We start from the raw sequence: 8196 nt of genomic DNA, 5'->3' as shown, positions 1-8196 counted from the left end.
CTTTCTAGGTTTGTTGAGCAAATCCAACCATTTTACAAACTTTGGTTTGAGCTTCGAGGAAGTCCTAGCCACCCTCTTGCCTTGTTTCTTCCATCATTCACCTTCCCTAAGCCCTATACCACCTTCCAAGTCACCCCTATTGCTCTCGGCTGGATCTTGTAGGAATACAGGGGATCCTGTAGGAGCATTAAGACATCTTGTAGGAAGCATTAGGACATCTTGTAGGAGGACCTATAGTGGCCTGTTTTGAGGCCGACTTGTGAAAAAAGCATCCAGGAAGATAGGAGAAGACCCCTACATGCCTCCAAAGCCATCTGACCTTCCATCACCATGTCTGACCCACCTGCCACATCACCAAGAAGATTTGGCATTCACATTTTCACAAAAAGGACAAAAAGGGAAAAAAGAGTTATTGTGTTCATTCATATGCACAACAATAGAATGTTTGGTTATTTCAGATTGCATGCCTAGGACAATTAGGATTATACACATGTTAGCTTAGAATTCTTCTGAAGCAAGATATCTTAGCAATTAGTTAGATGAGTGGCATGTTTAAAGCATTGATTTAAGTCTTTCCTTACTGCAGTAGACAATATTTCAATTCTCCTGATTAGTGCAAAATTCTTTTTTCTTCATTGGTAATCAAACTCATTCTGAATCAATAGAAGGCTTGTTTGAGAAACCATAGTGGTCTATCGCTAGCTCTGTAGTGGAAAAGAGTGGACCCATCACATCTTACTTGTGTATACAACACTGTCACCGCCAAGTTTGTATGAACCCCAGGTTGATAAAGTAAAGTTGGTAGCCCCAGGAGTTGCAACATTCTTGCTGAAATACTAGTGCTCATCATGAAGGTGACTTAGTCTTATTATATGATCAGGCTAATGATAAATTAGGAGCCGGGAAATTCAAGCCTATGTGGCATGGACCCTACATTGTTAAACGTGTATTGCAAAAGGGTGCATACGAGTTAGTTGACTATGATGGCAATCAGTTGTCTGAGCCTCGCAATGGGCTCTACCTCAAAAAATATTATGCCTAGATTTTGCATAGATACCTTGTACATTAGTGTGTGTTTCATTAGTGTGCTGCTTTTTGGTGTGAATGTTTTCATTTTTGCGAACATGTTTTTCCTGCTTACCGCATGTTCCACTTGGTTTGCAGATGTCAACGAACCTTCTTCCTCATATTGGTTTTGCTGATGACACTTGCCGTAGTACACAAAATCTCTCTTCCGTTATGTGGGAACTCTATGCTCCAAATGGTGAGTTAGTGAGTTTACAGGGCATATGTCTAGGTCGTACAACTAACAATATTTCCGAATATAGTGCGGTTATCGAACTATTGTTGGAAGCTATTGCCCTTGGTATTAGGGCGTTAGTTGTTAAAATTGACTCACAACTCATTGTATTACAGTTAAACGAGCATTATTCCGTCAGAAACCCAAATATTTTAAGGATGTATTTACGTGTTCATCTCTTGGAAATGAATTTTGATTACATTACTTATCAACATATTCCAAGACATCTAAATGCATTAACAAATACATTGGAAAATCATGTATTAGATAGACATCTGCGACATATGTAAAAAAAAAACCATCACATAGTAGGAACAATAAACATAACAGGTAAAACATGTATATATATATATATATATATATATATATATATATCTATATATATATATATATATATATATATATATATATATATATATATATATATATAGAGAGAGAGAGAGAGAGAGAGAGAGAGAGAGAGAGAGAGTTTTCAAAATGTCTGTTACATCAAAATATCAAAATCTGTGTTTTGAGACACATGGCTTCTCAAGCCTACATAAGTGTAGAAAAATGAAAACTAGAGATGGCTATCCGCCAACATGGTGCTCATGGTAGCACGAAACAACTCTGATGACTCGGTTCAACAACCGACGTAGTCTAGCTGACACTCCTACAATATGCCTCTGATACCGTAGTGGCACCTTGTCAATAGACACATACTCTGGAATGCCTCTTGTCAAGGCTTCCAGGTTGTGTTCCACCTCTATTATCGGGTCAACTCCTTCCTCATAGGGTGCATCGTCAATTTATATTGCCACCCTCCTAGCTATCAGAGAAGCCCCTGGATGTCTCTCTGGTCCAACATCTGCAAAAATCACAAGTTTCAAATGTCAGTACACATAAAACAAAAACATAAAAAAAAACACTTGAAAAACTAAAAATAGTTTTTTACCTGCATCAGTACACTGTGTGCTTGGTGGAAGTGGAAGGTCGAGGTCTCCCCAGAAATCTGTATTGACGTATGCCCAATCATCTACCATGATTAGCTATTGTTGCACCCATCCAAAGAATGCCGGAGGAAAAGTCATTTTCTAGCCACCTCCATGACGAGGCATCAGCTCACCCCACCTCAGCAACTGTGGATCCTTGGGCTCTAGAGACTCCACCTCTATCCACTAATATCTGAATAATGGTACACGTTCTAAGAAGAATGTTACCAAGATAGATCCATAGTCGAACTATTTCAACTTCCCTGTCTTGCATTTCGTGAGTTGGTCCTTCATGTTGACCAACAATCCTTCACACCAATTAAAAATTGTGGGACTTAGATAATCTATGGCATACTGGAAATGAGATTTAGTCGCTTCATGCAAGGCCTGAGCTCCAACTATTCGGGCCATGGTATGGAGAATTTTTCTTAGCGGGAGATTGGTGATAGTTTTTATGTCTATCTTCCCACTCTTAGTTTTTCGAGAGCCTGGGCAATGTCTCGTGATCAACATATATGTACTCTCCCCTCTAGTACGAGAACCAGACAGCTGAATCCATTGTCCCCTTCTGGACAAACCCATAATGAAATAGATGTCTGCGATATCTATCTCAAGTTCTTGGTCCCCAATCATAAACAATTGGTGGTCTACATCCCACCAACCGACCAAATGCTGCAGTAATTCAATCTGGGTCCTAATCCCAGGAATACAGAAGAATTTCAGTAACCCACATGCCCGAAGGGCCGCTATGAAATTTGGGTCTTGGGCTGCTTGATGATCTTCTACTTCATGCCCTCTCTCCTTCCATTCGATCACCATTTTTCATTGATTAACCTATGGAACATCCATAAACCAAGATTTTATGAGCTTCTATGAAATAAATTTGGGAAACAATAATTAAACATGGAGGTCTTTACACCAATGCATCTGTTTCCCTATATTTCCACGCTTCCACCGCATTGGCACAATTGAGCTTAGGGTGAGTAGCACGGGTCCGATGGGTAAAACCCGCGTTGATCGCCCTCGACATAATTTTTTACTAGTCCTCCTTAGCATCTATTTTATGGATGAAAAAACCTAAAATTACAACTAGAATGAAGAGGAAGGACACATCTCTACTTGCAGCAAACAGATCGATGACTGATATCCTGGATTGGTCGCAATCCTCGCTTGAAGATCAAAGAAACTTGGGGTAAAAGGTGCTCTCCAAATTACCAAATGTCAAATGGTAAAAATGTTTTTACTTTTTGAGTTTTTTATAAGTTTTTTGAGATATTTTTACCATTTAGGGCACATTTTTCTTATATTTTAATATTTTCTCAAAAATCAGTAATGTGCGTTCACTTGTGCAGTGACAGGTCATGGATAAATGGTGACAATGATTAATTTTGACTGAATCAATGAGTTTTATTTAATCACTTTTTTGGACTCGTCAAAATTAAACGAAAAAGAAACGCCCCAGAGTCATCTTTTAGCTCTTTTCTAACTCTCGAAATATGAAAATATTGCCAAGTACTTGTCATTTTGAACTTGTTAAAGTAAATGAAATGACATCTACTTAGTATAATTTTAACCATTTTCTGGATTGAGATAGACTATTGTATGAAAAAGGAATACCTTAGTCACACATGGCTAAGAGGTTCTCCTGGATATCGTTTTCTACCTTTTCAGATTCAAGAGACTATTTACGAAAAGCGACCTTTGGAGTTTCCTTTTTGCCTCTTTTTGAAACTCTCTAAACATAAAAAAGATGTCGAGTTACCCTTCTGTCGAACTCGTAAAACTTAAACGACGTAGGACTTGTCACCATGATGAGACCGAGTTTCTCCTTCCTAGGACTCGTTAAACTTACTAGGATGGATTCATCTGAAGGATGAACTTATACGACAAGCATATGCTATCCTCTTCAAGCTTGCGATAAAAAATAATGAGGTACTCGCTAGAAATAGTGGGGAAAAATGAAAGTGAACATGTCCTGTATTTTGTGTAAAGGTAGCATGTCGCTCTTGAACATGACACTTATCTGTCGCTCATGTCGGGTTTGGGTTATCCTCACTTCATCACTTGCCTTCCTGGGTTTTGGGAATCCATTTGCCTCTCATCTGATTATACCATATTTTCATCATGAACTCTGATCCTATATTGAGTCAAATGTTGTCGAATTCTGGAGTTGTGTCACTGATATGTTCAAAAGAAGTCCCATCTGCAATTATTACCACTTATACCCTATCTGACCTTTTTGCAACAATCCTAAATCTATCTTATTTACTCTACTACATGCTTTGTTTCGTGTTGATTATGTGGGATACATTATGGCCCTCCTTGGACGGATCACTTCCTGTTGACTTCAACTCATTATCCAAGAAAATTATCTAGAAACTCCCTTTCAGCCACTTGGAGCTTGCATGCCTCAATGGCAGGTTCTTCACATTCGACGATATGTTCACATTATTGGCATTCGATCAAATGATTCTGCGGGTGTTCAACTTTAGCTTCATTTCTTACACTCGTGGATTGTGTTGTTGTACCTTGAGAGCCATTGTCATCACTGGTGGTTTCTCTCGTGCATGTTAATGATTTACATCATTGATCGGTAATCAGGTGGTTTTCTATCATGTTTGACCCCGACACATCTATTCACATGGTAGAATTCGTACAATGATTGGATTGAGACGGAGATCAAGACCCTGGATTTCATCTGATAAATCCAGGTTGCATGGATTTATGATCTATTCATGATTGTACACATGATTCCCTCTCTACAGATGGCTGTGACCATACCGTGGGTCCATATATATGATCCTTTCTATTCGGATGGCTACGTCCATGCCGTGGATCCTTACACATTATCCTTTCTATTCGGATGGCTGCGTCCATGTTGTGGATCGTTACCCCTGATCCCTTCTATTGAGATGGGTGCGTCCATGCCGTGGATTCATGTATTGTTAGATGCCTATTCAGAGATGTATTTTTAGGCATATTTACATCAAATATGTTAGATATTGTATCATGCTTGATTTGCAGGTCTCTTGACGATGTTTCTCCAAGTATTTGCCTTGACTAGTAAAGAATTTCACCCATCATTCCCTGTTCTACCTTCATGATTTAGGGGGCATCTGTTACACAATATTTTGTCGCACTTCCCGTCCTGTATCCTGAAGCGTCCAAATGAAGAAAGATGTTAGTGTACTCACCATGAAACACATACAGAAACATCCCTGAAGAAGAGAAGAAAAGCTTCCCTAAGAGAATTCTAGAGAAATTTGCCTGAAACCCTAGTTTTCAAGATCAACGCGCTTTGCACTAATATTAGCCCGTGTTGATGGCTTGTTGCAACATGTTGACCTAGTGCTACCAGCATGTATTTTGATAGGAAAACCCACACTGAACCTCTTCTAGCAGTTTTTCCTAAAGTGGAGGAGAAGCTTCTCTTACTAGAAGCCTCGAGAACAACGAGCTGGATGTTGTTGAATGAATATATGGTCAAGTTCTCCCATTTTGAGTCCTTGATCCTACCTTTAGGGATCTTCCCCTTGAGATGTGGACCTTCCTCCCTCTTTTATGTATCCCTAACTCCCTCTCCTTTCCTATAAATAAAGTCCCTTCTATCGCCAAATGGTTGGTCATTGCTTGGTTACATTCCTATGATGAAACTATGCCTAAATTATGCACATGTAACTAAGGAGAAGGAGTGCTTGAATGGTCTTGGATTGGACTTGGAAATCCACCACAAAGGAGGCTTCCAACATCAAGTCACCTATGGTTGTATGCTTCCCTCATTTCTATTAATAAATACATCTAGTGTTTACTTTCCATAAGTGTATAAATCATTATTCATTTAGCATGATGCTCCTTGATCTGTCATGTAGTTTATGTTAGAGTGAACTATATTATGTATGCTTTTGTCTCTCTCATTTGATCTTCCTTGCAGGTGCTCATCCTTGACGGCATAAAGAGGATTGAACCTGGAAGCTAGAAGGTCGAGAATGACATTTTTCTAACTTTAGATTTTCCAACATAAACTAGGAAAGCCTGCATTTGTTTGTCCGATTTGTTGCTAAATCTTCTCATAAGACTAGAGAGATCACTTCTATCCGTAGAAGGGATTGTCTTCATAACAGTCCCTTCACTTTTCTTTTGGCCCGCAAGCTTCATTTGTGTTGTTTCCACCTGAGGGTAAGTCTTTTGATGGTATTGGAGATCATGACTCTTAATAACACTTGCATATTCAAGATAGCACTTAATGTAACTTAGAAGGTATGCTCCAATCCCCAACGCCCCAAAATGTTGATGATAATGACTTTTACATTTAAATGGTTAGTGTGATGGGAACCTGTCAATACCTCATGCAAGCAATGATCATCGTCAAGGCTGTAGTGTCGTATTGGGGATTTGATCTCATCAAGAATAGAGGGGGGTGTGGTCTATTCTTTATTTTTATTTTTTGCTTTGCGCAATTAACTGATTAACACAAATAAAAAAAATTCCTTATGCTTCTCCAAAGTCAACCTCCTGGGAGAGCACCAAACTCACCCATTTCCTGGGACTTAATACCATGAGTGTTGACCGTAACATGCCTGAGATAAGACCAATTTACATAATGCTAGAATGTAGAACGCATCCCCTTTATATCAATTTTATGTATCCGACTTCCAAACGAACGTTCATATTCATATCATGAGTAGCGCACAATCGCTAGAGAGGATGAGTTGCACTAGCCATTAGATTCCTAAGGTGCGATATTGCGACCTAGCGACTGGGAGAGGTCGCACAGTCGCGTTGTGGAAAATTGCACCTTCTGGCTGCATGTTGGAATGCGACTCCGTGACTTTAGTGGATTTTCGACTTACCAAGGGTTGCATAGTTGCATACATCAAGGTTGCATCTTCGAGCAGCTTCTTTGAGGCCTAAGAATGCGATCTTGCGACTCATAGAGGTCGCATGGTTGCACCTAACGCAGGTCACATTTTAGAGTTCCACCTGCGACTTTCAAAGCATTTTGAAAAGTTTTATCATTGCTAAATGCCGTGCTAATAATTTTGTCATACTTATCCTCCATATCAAGAAGGTGTTGCACAAAGTCTACTGGATCTTTCGACTTCTCTGGATCAGTTACCAATTGCTTCCCTGTGTCACGTAAATGAGAAGTCATAAAATACCGGATGGTTGGAAACCCACTGGGAACACGACAAAACAAGCTATGCATGCGCTCAAAATATTCATACTTGTCACTCACAAGTATACTCACCAATCTAGATTTCCCCCTGTGAACCAACAACGTCATGTGGTTTGTGATCATCTCCCTCTCAACAACATAGGTAATCTTTAAGTTTCTCTTTGGATATAAGTAATTTGAAACTTTGTACGTCTCTTCATGTAGACTTCTTTCTCCTTTCTTCATATAATCACCACAATCCCAACATTCAATAAAATTCTGGGACTCTATTATGTAAAATTTAGCCGTAACATCTAAAAAGGACTTTTGAAATACATCGTGGTAAGACGGGGTCACATTCCGGAGCCATATGTAAGTCACATTCCTTGGAGGCTGACTTGAGGTGTGACCCATGACTTGGGTGGAAGTGTGACTCACTTGAGGTCGCACAATCACAAATAGGAGAGGTCACATTCCCTGTAGGCTGAGTTGAGGTGTGATTTAGCGACCCAACGACTTGGGAGAGGTCACATAATTGGGTTGAGGCTTAGGTCACATCTTCTGGTTAAGTGTTGAATCTCTAGGGTGCGATCTAGAGACCAATGGAAGGGATGCGACTCCGCCACTTATGAGGCCACCATACAACACGATTTTTTGTAATCTGATGTCAGCACCGCCTTAAAGTAGCATTATTCATATCATGTATCCCTTCGTTACTGCATTTCTTGTATGTGATTTGGTTACATTCATGAGTTTGCCACCTTTGAATG

General features: G+C 39.6%; 1 pseudogene; it reads right to left on the bottom strand.

Moving 5' to 3' along the window:
• Positions 1-7222: 7222 nt before the first annotated feature.
• On the bottom strand, positions 7223-7840 carry LOC149146419 (cullin-3A pseudogene; annotated as a pseudogene).
• Positions 7841-8196: the final 356 nt, after the last annotated feature.

The sequence above is a fragment of the Pinus tabuliformis genome, chromosome X (assembly GCF_031772625.1).
Source record: "Pinus tabuliformis cultivar Carrire ecotype Pingquan chromosome X, CPIR1, whole genome shotgun sequence".
NCBI lineage: Eukaryota > Viridiplantae > Streptophyta > Pinopsida > Pinales > Pinaceae > Pinus > Pinus tabuliformis.
Note: the sequence above shows the minus strand (reverse complement) of the source record. Positions and strands in the feature narration are given on the sequence as shown.